Source organism: Pongo abelii, chromosome 13, assembly GCF_028885655.2.
Source record: "Pongo abelii isolate AG06213 chromosome 13, NHGRI_mPonAbe1-v2.0_pri, whole genome shotgun sequence".
In the NCBI taxonomy this organism is placed as follows: Eukaryota; Metazoa; Chordata; class Mammalia; order Primates; family Hominidae; genus Pongo; species Pongo abelii.
The window spans coordinates 66,917,313-66,936,183 of NC_071998.2; the positions used below are offsets into that span (position 1 = coordinate 66,917,313).

At 41.9% G+C, this 18,871-nt stretch overlaps 1 protein-coding gene across 12 annotated transcripts in view; it reads left to right on the forward strand.

Annotated features, from left to right (window-relative positions):
• GCNT1 (glucosaminyl (N-acetyl) transferase 1) overlaps positions 1–18,871 on the forward strand; it is a 114,909-nt gene that overhangs the window by 79,884 nt on the left and 16,154 nt on the right. For 6 of the 12 annotated variants that reach the window (XM_054520057.2, XM_054520064.2, XM_063714248.1 and 3 more), the window contains one exon: positions 4,987–5,068. The exons of the other annotated variants lie outside the window; for them this stretch is intronic. The gene's annotated coding sequence lies outside the window, so the exon portion shown is untranslated. The remainder of the gene's footprint in view (positions 1–4,986; positions 5,069–18,871) is intronic. 12 annotated transcript variants of the gene reach the window in all.

Genomic DNA, 18,871 nt, shown 5'->3' on the forward strand with positions numbered 1-18,871 from the left:
TTTTTTTTTTTTTTTTTTTTGAGATGGAGTCTCGCTCTGTCGCCCAGGCTGGAGTGCAATGGCGTGATCTCAGCTCACTGCAACTTCTGCCTCCCGGATTCAAGTAATTCCCCTGCCTCATCTTCGGGAGTAGCTGGGATTACAGGCGCCCGCCACCATGGCTGGCAAATTTTTGTATTTTTAGAAGAGACGGGGTTTCACCACGTTGGCCAGGGTGGTCTTGAATTCCTGACCTCAGATGATTTGCCCACCTCGGCCTCCTAAAGTGCTGGGATTACAGGTGTGAGCCACTGTGCCCTGCCACACTTGTCTTTCTGCCTTTGTTTCTTGTAATTTATGGGACCACAGACTCCACCCCTAGCCTGAAGACCTAGTAATTGCTCCCAGAACTGCTGTTTCCAGCAACACTAGATGCTTCCCAAAGTTTCTTTCAGCTCTACAATGGATGCATTGTTCTAAAAATAGTTTCTAACTATGTTGACCAAGCCTATAATTTCCCCCAGAAACCTCAGCAAATAACCACTGTGTGAATTCCTGGAGAGCAGGGAGTATGTATTATTTATGTTTGTATTTTTCTCCCCAGAGCCTAGGAATCTATTTTGTATAATAGATTCTCAGTATAGAATTGAGTATATTGAAGTATTTGTTAGTAAACTGGAAATATAGATTTTCATTTTTGAAGTCTGAAAAAGTTACCCTTAGACATGAGCTCAGATTTGAACAAAAGTCAAAAAAGGGAAAATAATAATAATACATTGCCAATATTAAGGGCTCATTATTTGTCAAATACAGTATAAACATGTTACAAGTTAGCTCACTTACTCTTTATAAAAACTCTAAGGCATATATGATCATTTCCCCAATGAAATTGTTTAAAGTTAATTAGTTTTTTAAAAAAACAACAAAAACGCTGAAGCTAGGAGAGGCTAAGAATTTGCTGAAGTTTGGGTTGGGTCCCAGGTCTCCTGCTGGGGCAGTCCAGTTGGAGAGCTGAAATCATTGCCACTGTACTCTTCTGTGTCTCAGATGTAAACAAACCCAAGAGAAAATATTCAGGACTGGGTACAGTGGCTCACACCTATCATCCCAGCACTTTAGGAGGCCCAGGTGGATCACTTGAGCCCAGGAGTTCAAGACCAGCCTGGGCAACAGTGCAAGACCTTGCCTCTACAAAAAATATAAAAATTAGCCAGGCATGGTGGCATGTGCCTGTACTCCCAGCTACCCAGGAGGCTGAGGTAGAAGGATCGCTTTAAACCTGGGAAGTTGAGGCTGTAGTAAGCTTTGGTTACGCCACTGCACTCTAGCCTGGGTAACAGAACGATACCCTGTCTCAGAAAAAGAAAGAAAAGAAAAGATTCAGCCACTAGTAATCAAATAAATCACAAAATGAAACCTTGATGATGTACCATTTTACAGTTGCAATATCAGCAAAAATAATTATACAGTATAGTCATATACAGTCATTTAACATTATATATAATTAAAATGTATAGTAAATGTAGAGCAAATGGTATCCAGATGTTACTGGGGACAGTATAAGTATCGTTTATTTGGAAGGCAGACAAGAGGCACAGAAACTTACAAGTAGTGACCTAAAATCCTTACTCCTGGGAATTCCAAGGAAATACTTTAAAAGGAAAGCGAAAACAAAGCTGTGAATATGCAAAGCTATTCATAGTTCATATTTATAACAGCATAATTTGGAAATACCCTTAATATCCAACCATAAGATGAACTAATTGTGACAAAAACAAATGATATTTTGATAGCCAGTAAATCAAAAAAGAATAGAAAATGAAATCCCTGCTGCTATTACATCTGAGCAAAAATATAAGTGTATTGTGCAAAGTTAAGTACCAGAAGAGAACATGGAACGTGAACGCAGAGGATGTGTAAGTGAAGTGAGATTGTCAATGGATTTTTGTTTTTGGGAAATTATATGCTTTGCAAATATATTTAATTGGAGCTGATTTTGGAGAACTGTCACCATTTTATCCCAGTTGGCAATTTTTAAAGAAAATTACTGAAGTGAACATAAACATTGCAAACATTTCAGAAGTGTTTAAATAAACATCCCCTCTCCAAAAAAGAAGATCCTCACTGAATAGTTTTGGGTGTGTGCTTCTCACAGTTTTTCCAGTGCATGTTTATAATATATTTATCTGGAGGCTGGTTTTTTTGTGTGTTTGTTTTGAGACGGAGTCTCGCCCTGTTGCCCAGGCTGGAGTGCAGTGGCGCGATCTCGGTTCAAGCGATTCTCCTGCCTCAGCCTCTTGAGTAGCTGGGATTACAGGCGCCCGCCACCATGCCCGGTTTTCTCTGAACATACTGAGGTGCAGCTCATCTTTGAATACCACATCATCTCACATACCTCTTTTCATGTCATTACAATGAGAATTACTTCATTCTTGGCTTTAGTGCTAATTTCAAATTCAATAACTATACCAAAATATAATTTAGACGATGTGGCAATGGAGAATAAAGATTGCCGCTCAGGTTTACGAAGCTGTTTAAAGGGCACATTCACAGCTTACATCACAAATCAGTCCCTGAGGGTTGAAGAGGTTGCTCTGATGTGTCTTAGCACTGAAGCCTCCAAAAAGAGAATTTGTAAACATTCATATTCGCAGGAAGATTTGGGAGATTCCAGAGCTCCTTGAAAGGTTAGGAGGCAGGGCCAGGTATAATTAGAAGCTGTTAATAACTGGATCCAGTGTTGTTCTTGGCCAGAAAGAGAGATTATGCTGTATTCTCTTTGTTCTCCGGGGAGTCAGCCCTGGGCTGAGCCCTTGCCTCACTTCTTAATCCCGGTAAACTGGAGTAAATGACCATATTCAGAGCAGTGAAAGCCTGGGTTTCTTTACCTGGTAAGTGAGAATACAAATAGCTACTTACAGGGTGGTTGTGAAAATTAAGTAAGAAAAGGTATGTAAAATGCTTGGCAAAGTATTTGCTTATTATTAATATTAACAGTTTCCTAAATTCTGAGATAACTTTGTAAAAGCACCATCCATTTGATAATCATCTCTAAAGGAAGTTAAAAAAAAAACAAACCACCACCACCAGCACAGTAATGAGCATACTTTGTGTCAGTGGGTATAATTTCGAAAAATGTCCGTGTAAGGGAAAAAATGTTCTCAGACTTGGGGAAATACAGTACATATTAGTATTTTGCCTTACAGTGCCCCCCTCCCACATCACGCATCTGCTAAGGAACAGCAAAGTGCTTTATCACTTAGGAATTGGGGACTCCCTAATGAATCCAGCTGCTCCTTTGTGCAGGTCAGGAGACCAAAGTCCAGAAAGGTTAAGGTCAATTCCAAAGACAGGATGAAAGTATCACCCAGTACAGTTTGAGGCAGGTTGTTTTCTGGGAGTTTTTTTTTTTATGGTTTTGTTTGTTTGTTTGTTTTGAGACAAAGTCTTGCTCTGCCTCCCAGGCTGGAGTGCAATGGCGTGATCTCTGCTCACTGCAACCTCTGCCTCTCAGGTTCAAGCGATTTCCTGCCTCAGCCTTCCACGTAGCTAGGACTACAGGTGCGAGCCACCATGCCTGGCTAATTTTTGTCTTTTTAGTAGAGACGAGGTTTCGCCATGTTGGCCAGGCTAGTCTCGAACTCCTGACCTCAGGTGATGCTCCCGCCTCAGCCTCACAAAGTGCTGGGATTACAGGCCTGAGCTATCGCGCCGGGCCTGGGTTTCTTTTTAGATACACATTCTAGAGTATCTAAAATCATGTTACGCTCCCAGACAATAATTTATAACCTGTAAGTACTGCATTTTCATTTCCTTCTCTGGAAAAGACTATGAGCTATAAGGCACACTTAACACAAAGCATCCAAGATGCTGCCCTACATTTTTTGGGAGAAAGGAAGTAGATTTTGTAATATTTGGACATTTCATGTTTTTTATTTTTATTTTTTGAGTTCATGCTAATTGAATAGACCCATGGAGTAGTGTGGGTAAAGGGGTGGGAGACAAGCCTAAGACTTGACCGAGGCCACTAAGAGCTCTCCAAAGCACCCACATGGATAGCTTCACAGAGACAGAGTGATGTGGGATTCAGTGCTGAAGTGAGAGATGACAATAATTCCTGTTTATTGAGCATCTGTTGTGTATACCAGTCACTGTGCTTGGCACTTTACAGGTTACTTAATCATCACTGAACAAATGAGAGGAGTCATTACGATGTCTCCATTTTTCAGATGAGGAAACTAAGGCTCAGAGAGGTTAAGCAACTTGCGGAAACCATGCATTTAGGAAGTAACATAGGCTATGTCTTCACTTCTGTTTGACTTCACACTTCTGTTTTCCTCCGTGGCCTCCAACAGTGAATGATGTTGGATTTCAAAGAGGGGCAATCATTGTGGTTTGGGAAAGGACCACAGGAAGGGGTTGAGCTGGATTTTGAACATGTAGAGGAAATTGGAGAGAGAGTGCTTTTCATTTTTGCTAATGGTTAGCCTTGTATTTTGCCATCTGGAATAAGGATACTTACTCTGACAGTCACATTTAGCAAACTGAAAATCCAAATTTGAGGGCTATCTCTAAAAACAAGGAATCTAGAATTTGAGAACTAGCATTTCTAAGACCAAGCCATTTAGGAGGCTCAAGTACTTAAAATTGGGACCGTTCAGAAAACCCAAGACGTGTGGCCCGTGTGACACACAGGATGGGTGACCTCAGGGCCAAAAACCCAGGGCCACCTAATCTTTAAGAGGGGACAGAATGAACTTTAATTTTCCAATCTAAAATTTTGTTTCCATAAAACCATGGTGTTCTATTTGGTATTATAAACTACCTACTTTTAGATTTGGGGAAAAAAAAAAGAAAAAGAAAAAGTCCATTACTCTTCAGTGTGGAATTTCAAAGTAGACAATGAGATCTTTTATTCTCATTTTTGGCCTGCAATGATAATGAGGTTGAAGATTGCTATTTAAAAAAAAAAAACACTATTTGTTTTCTGTATGTATATATAAACAGATATTTCTGCTCAAGCCCATCAAAGTCAGCCTCTGCAAATGAAGTCTCCTGCCTGAGAGGACAGGTTTTTTTCCATGTAAAAGTGAGTTTCGCTATTACTTATACTTTGAGCAAATTGGGGTAACAGTAAAGGTGCACAGGCAGTCGGAAACACACTGGCCTTTTGGAGAAAGTTGGACAACCTTTGTTCTTTTATCTCTAAACTTTCATGACACTAAACTCAAAAAGGTTATTTACTTTTCAGACAACCTGAGGTCATACCTACTTATATTTCCCTTATTCTAATATATTGTTCTTCACTGTCTTCTCTTAATTTTATTTATTTATTTATTTGTTTATTTATTTATTTAGACAGAGTCTTACTCTGTCACCAGGCTGGAGTGTAGTGGTGCGATCTTGGCTCACGTTTGAAACCTCTGCCTCCCAGGCTCAAGCGAGTCTCGTGCCTCAGCGTCCCGAGTAGCTGAGATTGCAGGTGTGCACCACCACGCCTGGCTAATTTTTGTATTTTTAGTACAGACGGGGTTTCACCATGTTGGCTGGGCTGGTCTCGAAATCCTTGCCTCATGTGATCTGCCTGCCTTGGCCTTCCAAAGTGCTGGGATTACAGGCATGAGCCACTGCGCCCAGCATCTTAAGTTAATTTTTAAAAGCCTCTTCTGGGGCCTGGAGTGGTGGCTCACGCCTGTAATCCCAGCACTTTGGGAGGCCAAGGCGGGTGGATCACGAGGTCAGGAGTTTGAGACCAGCCTTGCCAACATGGTGAAACCCCGTCTCTATTAAAAATACAAAAATTAGCTAGGCATGGTGGTGCGTGGCTGTAGTCCCAGCTACTTAGGAGGCTGAGGCAGAAGAATTGCTTGAACCTGGAAGGCAGAGGTTGCAGTGAGCCTAGATCATGCCACTGCACTCTAGCCTGGGCGACAGAGTGAGACTCTGTCTTCAAAAAAAAAAAAAAAGCCTCTTTCATGTAACATTCTTCATCTCATTCACTTGCCTACTCTGAAGGTGCATCTAGTCACGTCATAGTAAGCCAGCTGCATCTTTTAAAATCATAACAGAGACTGAAAACTCCCAAGGTTAAATCTGAGGAAATTCAGTGCATTAAGCATATTTGCACTGTTGTGCAGCCATCTCACACTATCCATTCCTCGAACTTTTCATTATCCCAAACAGAAACTGTACTCATGAAAACAGTAGCTCCCCATTCTTCCCTCCCCCAGCCCTGGAAACCACCATGCTACTTTCTGCCTCTGCGCATTTGACTACTCTAGGTACCTCTGTTAGTGGAATCCTAGTGAGAGGTGAAGCCAGCTGGGCTTCTGGGTTGAGTGGGGACTTGGAGAACTTTTGCATCTAGTTAAAGGATTGTAAATGCACCAATCAGTGCTCTGTGTCTAGCTCAAAGATTATAAACGCACCAATCAGCACTCTGTAAAAACGCACCAATCAGCACTTTGTAAAATGGACCAATCAGCACTCTGTAAAATGGACCAATCAATGCTTTGTAAAATGGACCAATCAGTGCTCTGTAAAATGGACCAATCAGCAGGATGTGGGTGGGGAACAAAGGAATAAAAGCTGGCCATCCCAGCCGGTGGAGGCAACCCACTCAGTTACCCTTCCATGCAGTGGAAGCTTGGTTCTTTTGCTCTTCACAATAAATCTTGCTTTGGTCACTCTTTGGGTCTGCACTACCTTTATGAGCTGAGAGGGTCTGCGGCTTCATTTGTGAAGTCAGAGCGAGACTACGAACCCAGTGAGAGGAACAAAGAACTCCAGGCATGCCATCTTTAAGAGCTGTAACGCTCACTGCGAAGGTCTGCGGCTTCATTCCTGAGGTCAGGGAGACCATGAGCCCACCGGAAGGAAGAAACTCAGGACACATCTGAACCTCTGAAGGAACAAACTCCAGACGCATCATCTTTAAGAGCTGTAACACTCACGGGGAGGGTCCGCAGCTTCATTCTTGGTCAGTGAGACCCAGAATCCATCAGAAGGAATAAATTTGGGACACAATAGCATATCTGTTCTATTGTGTCTGACTTATTTGAGTTAGCTTAATGCCTCCAGGATTCGTTCATGTTGTACCCTAAGCCAGAATTTCATTCCTTTTTACGACCAAATACTGATCAGTTGTATGGATATACCACATCTTGTTTATCACGTGCTTTTCTTAATCATTAGGATGGTCTTCATTCAGATATAATGCAATCATGGACATTCATTTGGCTTTCAAGGGAATGAAATTTGTACGGGTAAAGCCATATATGTATTTCTAGCAATACATTTTATTTATTTTTATTGTACTTTAAGTTCTAGGGTACATGTGCACAACGTGCAGGTTTGTTACATATGTATACATGTGCCATGTTGGTGTGCTGCACCCATTAACTCGTCATTTACGTTCGGTATATCTGCTAATGCTATCCATCCCCCTTCACCCCACCCCACAACAGGCCCTGGTGTGTGATGTCCCCCTTCCTGTGTCCAAGTGTTCTCATTGTTCAGTTCCCACCTACGAGTAAGAACATGCAATGTTTGGTTTTTTGTCCTTGCGATAGTTTGCTGAGAATGATGGTTTCCAGCTTCATCCATGTCCCTACAAAGGACATGAACTCATCCTTTTTTATGGCTGCATAGTATTCCATGGTGTATATGTGCCACATTTCTTAATCCAGTCTATCATTGTTGGGCATTTGGGTTGGTTCCAAGTCTTTGCTATTGTGAATAGTGCCGCAATAAACATACATGTGCATGTGTCTTTATAGGAGCATGATTTATAATCCTTTGGGTATATACCCAGTAATGGGATGGCTGGGTCAAATGGTATTTCTAGTTTTAGATCCCTGAGGAATCGCCACACTGTCTTCCACAATGGTTGAACCAGTTTACAGTCCCACCAACAGTGTAAAAGTGTTCCTATTTCTCCACATCCTGTCCAGCACCTGTTGTTTCCTGACTTTTTGATGATCGCCATTCTAACTGGTGTGAGATGGTATCTCAGTGTGGTTTTGATTTGCATTTCTCTGATGGCCAGTGATGATGAGCATTTTTTCATGTGCCTGTTGGCTGCATAAATGTCTTCTTTTGAGAAGTGTCTGTTCATATCCTTTGCCCACTTTTTGATGGGGTTGTTTGTTTTTTTTTGTAAATTTGTTTGAGTTAGATTCTGGATATTAGCCGTTTGTCAGATGAGTAGATTGCAAAAATTTTCTCCCATTCTGTAGGTTGCCTGTTCACTCTGATGGTAGTTTCTTTTGCTGTGCAGAAGCTCTGTAGTTTAATTAGATCCCATTTGTCAACTTTGGCTTTTGTTGCCATTGCTTTTGGTGTTTTAGACATGAAGTCCTTGCCCATGCCTATGTCCTGAATGGTATTGCCTAGGTTTTCTTCTAGAGTTTTTATGGTTTTAGGTCTAACATTTAAGTCTTTAATCCATCTTGAATTAATTTTTGTATAGGAAGGGATCCAGTTTCAGCTTTCTACATATGGCTAGCCAGTTTTCTCAGCACCATTTGTTAAATAGGGAATCCTTTCTTCATTTCTTGTTTTTGTCAGGTTTGTCAAAGACAAGATAGTTGTAGATGTGTGGTATTATTTCTGAGGGCTCTGTTCTGTTCCATTGGTCTATATCTCTGTTTTGGTACCATACCATGCTGTTTTGGTTACTGTAGCCTTGTTGTATAGTTTGAATTCAGGTAGCGTGATGCCTCCAGCTTTGTTCTTTTGGCTTAGGATTGACTTGGCGATGTGGGCTCTTTTTTGGTTCCATATGAACTTTAAAATAGTTTTTTCCAATTCTGTGAAAAAAAAGTCATTGGTAGCTTGATGGGAATGGCATTGAATCTATAAATTACCTTGGGCGGTATGGCCATTTCACAATATTGATTCTTCCTATCATGAGCATGGAATGTTCTTCCATTTGTTTGTATCCTCTTTTATTTCCTTGAGCAGTGGTTTGTAGTTCTCCTTGAAGAGGGCCTTCACATCCCTTGTAAGTTGGATTCCTAGGTATTTTATTCTCTTTGAAGCAATTGTGAATGGGAGTTCACTCATGATTTGGCTCTCTGTTTGTCTGTTGTTGGTATATAAGAATGCTTGTGATTTTTGCACATTGATTTTGTATCCTGAGACTTTGCTGAAGTTGCTTATCAGCTTAAGGAGATTTGGGGCTGAGACGATGGTGTTTTCTAGATACACAATCATGTCATCTGCAAACACGGGCAATTTGACTTCCTCTTTTCCTAATTGAATACCCTTTATTTCTTTCTCCTGCCTGATTGCCCTGGCCAGAACTTCCAACACTATGTTGAATAGGAGTGGTGAGAGAGGGCATCCCTGTCTTGTGCCAGTTTTCAAAGGGAATGCTTCCAGTTTTTGCCCATTCAGTATGATATTGGCTGTGAGTTTGTCATAGATAGCTCTTATTATTTTGAGATATGTCCCATCAATACCTAATTTATTGAGAGTTTTTAGCATGAAGCATTGTTGAATTTTGTCAAAGGCCTTTTGTGCATCTATTGAGATAATCATGTGGTTTTTGTCGTTGGTTCTGTTTATATGCTGGATTACTCTAGCAAAACAATTTAAATTTAAAGAGAAGTTGGAAGGATATTGGTATTGAGAAAGCACTGTAACTAACAGCAGAGATATTAATGTGATTTTTTGCTGTTGAAAACACAAATATTATCGTCTTGAGAGCGCGTGGTTATAGAATCCTTTTTGAATTGCTACATTTTCTCATTTTCATTCTTGCTTTGGTACTGAACTGCAGCTAGAATCTGCAAGCCTTGCTGATTTGCCACGGGCCCCGCAATGGTGGCCAAACATGATGGAGAAAAGAGATGGGCTTGGGAAGGAGGAGCCCGCAGCAGGATCATTCTTGTGTATCAGGTCTGCACTGCTGGTGCCCTCATTTCATCCTTCCCCCTCTTTTCTTTTTTGGTTCCATTAGTGTATCGTCTCCAGGTTCTTGGGAAAAGGATTAGCCCAGGCCAGTTATTGGGTGTTCTTTCATCCTTTCAAGATATCATTTTGTGTTTATTTTTATTTTTTTGAGACAGCCTCTCGCTCTGTCACCCATCCTGGGGTGCAGTGGTGCAATCACAGCTCACGGCATCCTCAACTTCCCAGGCTCCAATGATCCTTCCACCTCAGTCTCCCAAGTAGCTGGGAACACAGGTGTGCACCACGCCTGGCTAATTTTTGTATTTTTGGTACAGACGGGGTTTCACCATGTTGCCTAGTCTGGTCTCAAACTCCTGAGCTGAAGTGATCTGCAGCACCTCGGCCTCCCCAAACGTTAGGATTACAAGCGTGAGCCATTTTGCCCAGTGCATTTTGTGTTTAAAGAGAGATCAGATGAGAACAGCTTTGGCCTTTAGTCATGTGTGTGTGTGTGTGTGTGTGCGTGCGTGTGTGTGTGTGTGCGTGTGTGTGTGTATGCGTGTGTGTGTACTTACTGTTCACAAAAAAAATTTACAGAATGTCTTGGTTCTTCCCCATTTCCTTACTTTTGGGGGACAGTTTTAGCCTTTCCACAATTACCAGGCAAACCTCATTATACACAAGAGGGATCATCCCAGGGGAGGGTAGAGCTGGCCCTGGAGCCACTGCTGTGGCTCCTCCTTTGCAGAACTTTTCTGCAGCCTACTTCTCAGGTGGGCTATTTCTGTGAGATCATTTAAATCATTCTGTTTGCGTGTATGAGTGAAAGTGGCCCTGTTTATCATTACTCTTTTCATTTCTTTACTGAAACTTGCCCTTGTTTGCACAGATGTGCTTACAAATTTACTCATCATGGCTCATCATATTGAGAAACAGATTTCGTGTCATAATAGAGTGGGGAAGGACGTCCTTACAGATTTGGAACCTAAGTGGCAAACAGCTGTTATCTCTTACTCACCTTCCTCTTGTTTTTAAAACTGCTTTTCATTGCATATCACAATCTCCTCCTCTTCGCAGGCTTCCTTTGCTTCAGGTTTCCCCTAACTGAGCAAGCCAAAGAAGTTGGAAATGCATTTCTCTCGTATTTTCTAATATCTAAATCTTACCCATTTTCAAGATTCAGGTCAATTGTAATTGAGGAAGCCTTCTTGGATCCTTTCTTTTCCTCCTGACGAATTTACAGTTTTCCACTTTGTGGCATAGACTGAGGGTGTATTTCATCTTTCCTGCAAAGTCAATAGGCAGAAAGGGTAGGTGTCAGTTCTTCCCCCAGGCTGTCAGCTGGTGCGTCCCTGATGTGCCTTTGGGAGAGAGAGCATGGGGAAAGAGAGGATGCTTTTTCTTCTGTTAACGTGCTAATAAATACTATTTTCATTAATGAGTGAAATGCAAGGGTTATTTAAATGACATTTTGTCTCAAAGTAGTATAATGATTACAAGAAAAAAATTCTGTAGAACTTTTCATGTCATTAATTCAGGCATGGAGAACTGATATTTTTTCTTCTGTATGTAAACTACACAGATGAAACCTAATTTTATTTAATTTCATCTAACTTAGAAAGAAGGCATCAAATTTCATTATGTATTTTAACATTTTTATATAATTATAAAATATGTTTTAATATAGGATTACTCAGAAAAAAAAAAAAAAGGCTGGGCGTGGTGGCTCACGCCTGTAATCCCAGCACTTTGGGAGGCCAAGGTGGGAGGATTGCTTGAGGCCAGGAGTTCGAAATCAGCCTGGCTAACATGGTGAAACCGTCTCTACTAAAAATACAAAAATTAGCCAGATTGGTGGCGTGTGCCTGTAATCCCAGCTACTCAGGAGCCTGAGGTTGCAGTAAGCCAGGATTGTGCGACTGCACTCCAGCCTGGGCGACAGAGCAAGACTCCGTCTCAAAATAAATAAATACGTATATATGTATGGGATTCAATGGTGAGTGGAATTGTAAAAAGAAAATAGGAATGGAGAAAAGGAAATTCCTGTACCCATTCTGCTTAATCAAGACTTTAGGACAAGCTTGTCTAACTCGCAGCCCAGGATGGCTTTGAATTCTGCCTGATATACATTTGTAAACTTTCTTAAAACATGAGATTTTTTTGTGATTTTTTTTTTTTAAGCTTATCAGCTATTGTTAGTGTTAGTGAATTTTATGTGTGGCCAAAAACACTTCTTCTTTTTCCAGGGAATAAGGCCCAGGGAATCCAAAAGATTGGACACCCCTGCTTTAGAATATTGATTTGTATCAGTTATATGTAAAAGCTGATTAGCCATCTTTATAGGTCTTAATTTTATCACTACCTGTAAGGCTTTTTAAAAATGTAGTTCTTATTTTAATCAGAGTTATAAATGCACGTGATTTAAAAAAGAAGATATTTCCACAAGCGTGTCAAGAACTATGAAGGGTCTGAGATTTTACCCTAGTTGAAAGTTAACAAGCCTGTTAACAATTTTCATGGATCCTGGCAAAAGACACAGACTCCTGGGCCAGAGATGAAGTGCCATTTATGACCTATATTAAGCAGTAACAGAGGATCAGCATTTTTCTTATAGGTTGCTAGAGCCTTAATTCCCACAGGGCAGTATGAAGAGGGCCAAGTGATAACTACAAACAGTGGGTTGCATTATGGGAAAGAAACCCTGAGCTTAGAGAAGCCAAATCTTTTATAGTGGGCAGTAAGCATGCTGTGCTTTGCCCAGGTAACATTGTCTTTATTATATTGTCAGTAAGAAGATTTGCCCTTTGCTAGGGAGGGAAACACCATCTCTGTCTTTCTAGGCTGTTTGCTGTAAAAATAGCCTTGAAAAAATTATCTGGAACAAAAAGTGCCTCACGTGCAAGATGTACAGAAATGCAAGCCACCCATGACGAATTGCCTCCCAACAAAGAGTTGTACTTACGAAAAACAGCATGCTTCTCCCAATGGCCCCCCAAATCTCCTACTCCCTAAAACTCCATTGTCCATTAGAAATATAATGTGAGAAATAAAATTTTCTAGTAGCAGCATTAAAAAAAAGAATCAGGGCTGGGCGTGGTGGCTCATGCCTGTAATCCCAGCACTTTGGGAGGCTGAGGCGGGCGGATCACGAGGTCAGGAGATCGAGACCATCCTGGCTAACATGGTGAAACCCTGTCTCTACTAAAAATAAAAAAAAAAAACATTAGCCGGGCGTGGTGGCGGGCGCCTGTAGTCCCAGCTACTCAGGAGGCTGAGGCAGGAGAATGGCATGAACCCGGGAGGCAGAGCTTGCAGTGAGCCGAGATTGTGCCACTGCACTTCAGCCTGGGTGACAGAGGGACACTTCATCTCAAAAATAAAAAAAGAACCGATAAAATTTTTTTTTTCCTTTTGAGACAGGGTCTTGCTCTCTTACCCAGGCTGGAGTGCAATGGCTCATTGCAGCCTCCATCTCCTGGGTTCAGGTGATCCTCCCACCTCAGCCTCTTGGGTAGCTGAGACTACAGGCATGCGCCACCACACCGGGCTAATTTTTTTTTTTTTTTTTTTTTTTTGGTAGAGATGGGAGTCTCACTGTGTTGCCCAGGCTGGTCTCGAACTCCTGGACTCAAGTGATCCTCCTGCCTCAGCTTCTCAAGGTGCTGGGATTATAGGTGTGGGCCACTGCATCTGTCCAAATTAACAGTATATTATCTTTAATCTAGTATATCAAAATTTTATAATGTTAATATGTAAACAGTATAAAAAAGTGAAATATTGAAATGATACATGTGTCTAATATTTGTATTACAATATAATAATAGTATCTTACATGATGTGGTCATTAAAGTGAAATACAGTCCTACCGAAACAGTAATGTGTTTAAGGGAAAGACATTTAATACTGCTTCAAGTTTTAAAATGTAAATAATTAAAATTTAAAAAAAAAGTATTTGTTGAGACTAGCCTCATTTCAAGTGCTCAGTAGTTGCATGTGACTACTGGCTAACATTCTCTACTGCATAGCCCTGAAGTTAACCATTTTCAACTTTTTACAGATTTCTTTAGGTGTGTGTTTTCATATCTCTAAATAATAACGCTTATACGGTTTTTAAATTATTCAGCTTTAAGTTTTTTCTACTGTTAAGGAGGGGGTTTTTGTTGTTTTTTGTTTTAATAGAGACGGTCTTTCTCTGTCACCCAGTCTAGAGTGCAGTGGTGCAATCATAGCTCACCGCAGCCTCGAACTCCTGGGCTCAAGTGATCCTCCCATCTCAGCCTTCTGAGTAGCTGGGTCTACAGGCATGCACCACCACACCGAGCTAATTTTTAAATTTTTCTTGTTTTTGTAGAGATGGTATCTCACCACTTTACTTGGACTAGTCTCAAACTCTTGGGCTCAAGTGATCTTCCAACCTCAGCCTCCCAAAGTGCTAGGATAACAGGCACAAGCCACCACACCTGACCATTAAGGAGGGTTTAATTCTCTTTCAGCCAAAACCCTCCACCACACTTGCACTCATTTCCTGGCTGTCTCTCATCCCCAAAGTCAACGATTCTGAAAAACTTTTTGTCTTGTGTGTGTATTTTTAAATATGAGATGGGGTCTTGCTATGTTGATTCAGGTTGTTCCAGGCTGATCTGAAACTCCTGGGCTCAAGTGTTCTTCCCGCCTCAACCTTCCAAGTAGCTGGGATCATAAGTGTGTGCCACCATGCCTGGCCCGAAAACTTTTTTATTTCAGCACTGTTTATGCTCTAAAAAAATCACTGAGGATCACAAAGAGCTTTTGTTTATGTGGGTTATATCTATTGGTATATATTCTATCAGAAAGTAAAACTGAGGCTGGACATGGTGGCTCACGCCTGTAATCCTAGCGCTTTGGGAGGCCAAGGCAGGAGGATTGCTTGAGGCCAGGAATTCAAGACCAAGTTTAAGTCCAGCTTGGGCATCATAGTGAGACCCTATCTCTACAAAAATAAACAGCCGGGTGCACCTGTGGTTGCAGCTGCTTGAGAGGCTAAGGTGGAAGGATCACCTGAACCCAGGAGTTTGAGGCTGCAGTGAGCCAAGATAATGACATTGTACTACAGACTGGGTGATGGAGTGAGACCCTGTCTTAAAAAAAAAAAAAAGAGAGAAAGCAAAAAACTTAAGTATTACTTCTGTGAAAATAACAATGATAAGCCCTTTATTTTAACATAAGTAATTTCTTGTGAAAATCTTTTCAGAAAAATTAGAAGAATAACAGTGTTTTTGTATTTTTGCAAGTCTCTTTTACTGTTTGACTTAATAGAAAATACCTGAATTCTGATACTTCTGCACTTACTCTGTTGAAAACAAACACATCATGTAGACCGTGGAAAACTGCGCCGTATATAACACAGAGGGAGTGAAAAGTGTGCAGAATGGCCTAGTATTATTATGAAAATAGTTTTGAGACCCTCTGTATATTGTCATGCTTTTTGTTTGACCACAACTCAATGTTTATATTACTATAACCATGTATAAACTGAGCATAGCATACCATGATTGCTTTTTTTTTTTTTTTTCTGAGATGGAGTCTCACTCTGTTACCCAGGCTGGAGTGCAGTGGCACCATTTTGGCTCACTGCAACCTCCGCCTCCCAGATTCAAGTGATTCTCCTGCCTCAGCCTCCAGAGTAGCTGGGACTACAGGCACGTGCCACCACACCCAGCTAATTTTTGTATTTTTAGTAAACACGGGGTTTCACCATGTTGGCCAGGCTGGTCTCAAACTCCAGACCTCATGATCCACCCACCTTGGCCTCCCAAAGTGCTGGGATTACTGGTGTGAGCCACCATGCCCGACCATGATTTCTTTTATTGTACGTACTTGTTGGCATATTTTACTCACTTGTACTCACTTACTGGCATTTTTTCATGTTGTTTGTTTATTATATGTACCTTTATGTTTTTCGGAGATGGAGTCTCACTCTGTCACCCAGGCTGGAGTGCAGTGGTGCTATCTCGGCTCACTGCAACCTCCACCTCCCAGGTTCAAGTGATTATCCTGCCTTAGCCTCCCAAGCACCTGGGATTATAGGCGCGTGCCACCACACCCGGCTAATTTTTTGTGTTTTTAGTAGAGACAGGGTTTTGCCAAGTTGGCCAGCCTGGTCTTGAACTACTGACCTCAAGTGATCAGCTTGCCTGGGCATCCCAAAGTGCTGGGATTACAGGTGTGAGCTACCGTACCTGGCCTGCATTTTACTTATTTAATTCTGAACTCTACCTTAGTTATCAAAATCTCTTCTAAATCCGTTAATTTACAGCAGGGGTTCTCTGTTTCTCTCAAATATTTTCTGGAGCTGTTTACTTGCTTTAATTAAGGACTGGTTTCTTCCTAGTACTCCCACACAACCATCATCTTGGGATCTCTCTTTGTAATCCTAGGATTTCTGTTGCCTCTCATTTATATTGGGTCCCTTGATTACTGGATCCTGTCTCTTCCTTTTTTTTTTTTTGAGACAAAGTCTCACTCTGCTGTCACCCAGGCTGAAGTGCAGTGGCTCAATCTCACTCACTGCAACCTCCGCCTCCCAGGTTCAAGCAATTCTCCTGCCTCGGCCTCCCAAGTAGCTGAGATTACAGGTGCGCACCACCACATCCGGTTAATTTTTGTATTTTCAGTAGAGATGAGGTTTCGCCATGTTGGCCGGGCTGGCCTGAACTCCAGACCTCAGGTGATCTGCCTGCCTCGGCCTCCCAAAGTGCTGGGATTATAGGCGTGAGCCACTGTTCCCGGCCAGATCCTGTCTTTTTCTTAATGGGCAGTAGAGCACAAACTTGGGGGCCAGATTATGTGGGTTTGAAGCCTAGCTCTTCTGCTTACTAGCCATGTGACGTTGGAAGAGCTATTTAACCTCTTTATGCCTCAGTTTCCTTATCTGGAAAATAATACTTTCTATGTAGCATTCTCCTGAAGATTCTATGTGTTAATACGGGTAAGCCATTTAGAAGAGTTCCAGAGCATATTAAGCACTCCAGGTTAGTGATGTTGTTAATGCTCTTACAGTTGCTGGTGAATTTCATCTTTTAGTGTCATACTTCTCATAGTAACCTGCTGAGAAAGGTGCATGTGACTTTGCTGGTATAAAAATGCCTTTCTGTTACATCACATTTGACCAATAGCTTGGCTGGTTATTTAGAATTCCAGTTGAAAATAGTTTTCCTTCAGAATTTGGAAAGCGTTGCTCTATTTTAGTCTACCTTTCAGCAGAAGGTGGGCCATAGGTTGCACAGTCTCAGCTTTCCCCATAGTCTGCTTTAGGATTCAGCTTTCTGAGATCTCCAAGTCAGTTATCATTCACTACCTCTAACTTTCAAATTTTTGATGCTACTACTTCAGTTATATTCTTTGTGTTTGAGGGACTTAGCCTTTTTTGAAAAATTGCTTATTATCATTTTATCTTAAACAGAGTATGCTTTTAGATATCTTCAGTCCCTGCAAGTTTGTGGGGAACTAGAAACAGAACTCTTCTCTGGCAGTCAAAAGAGAAGAAAGAATAGGGCTGGGTGCAGTGGCTCTTGCCTACAGTCCTAGCACTTTGGGAGGCAGAGGTGGGTGTATCACTTGAGGTCAGGAGTTCGAGACCAGCCTGGCCACAATGGTGAGACCCTCATCTCTACTTAAAAAAAAAAAAAACTGGATCTAAATTTTTAGCAGAAGAACTTGGCTGGTTCCTCATGGCCAGCCACAGTTAGGGTCTCAGCAGTTTGTTCAGTGTGAGACCACAGAGGAGCTAAGCAGCTCACTGCAGGGAGTCACAGACAGGTATCAGAGACTACCCTCCAAGCAGGGCAAGGTTGTGGTGGGGACAGAGACCAAATACCCTGAGATGAGATGAGGCTATGAAAGTGCAATTGGCCAGAAAGAACTCCACCCTGAATGGCAAGGCCTTCACCTTCTGATCTTACTTGTTTCCTGCTCCTTCCCTTGACCTACCTTGGGTGGCGTTTGGGCTCCCTCACTTGGGTCACAGTCCACCGAGATACTGGCATGGCTTTGACATCAAACACAGTAGTTGGTATTTTGCTCCAGTCACAGCAGCCTCTGGGACACAGAACAGTAGTCCTTGGAGAGTCAGTGAAATTGATAAGTATTCACTGGGACTAGAAGCCAACTGAACTTAGACCATGCTTCTTGCTGCCGAAGGGCAATAGGTTGGTGACCCGGGTTTATCCATCAGTGTTTTGTTTATGCATAGATGTGTGCATATGCTTACGTGCATATGTAGGCATGAGCCACCGCGCCCAGCCAGTTTTTCTTCTTGAAGATGTCTCTCCCAGGGCCTTCTGACCAGTTCCAGTCTGCTGTGGTTGTCTGTTGGCTTGTTATATGGCCTAGATGTTCCTTGACCTGGGGATTCTTTTCTTTCTTCTTCGGTTAGACCTCCTTTCTGATTCTTACATCCTCCCCTTTCTTGGTTAATAATACGTACATATATTTGAGACAGGGTCTCACTCCTGTTGCCTAGGCTGGAGTGCAGTGGTGTGATCATGGCTTACTGCAGCCTTGACCTCCTGGGCTCAGGTGATCCTCCCACCTCAGCCCCCTGAGTAGCTGGGACTACAGGTGCACACCACCACACGTAGATAATTTCGTATTTTTTGTAGAGACAGGGTCTCTCCGTGTTGCCCAGGCTGGTCTTGAACTCCTGGGCTCAGGTGATCCACCCGCCTCCACCTCCCAAAGTGCTAGGATCAGAGGCATGAGCCATGGCACCTGGCTAATAATTATTGAATATAACTCATTCTCCAGTAGCTGGAATACATTTTGCTTCTGAATCCATTTGATGTGGCTTAGTTTCCCCCCATCCCCTGGAAGTATATGCAGTATTCTTCCTCCCATTGTTCTGACATTTCATGATTAATGAATACATCTTGGTGTGGGTCTGTTGTCATCCACTGTGCTGATACCCTAGGAGATTTTGCAATCTAGAAACCATTCTTTCATTTTGGGAAATACTCTT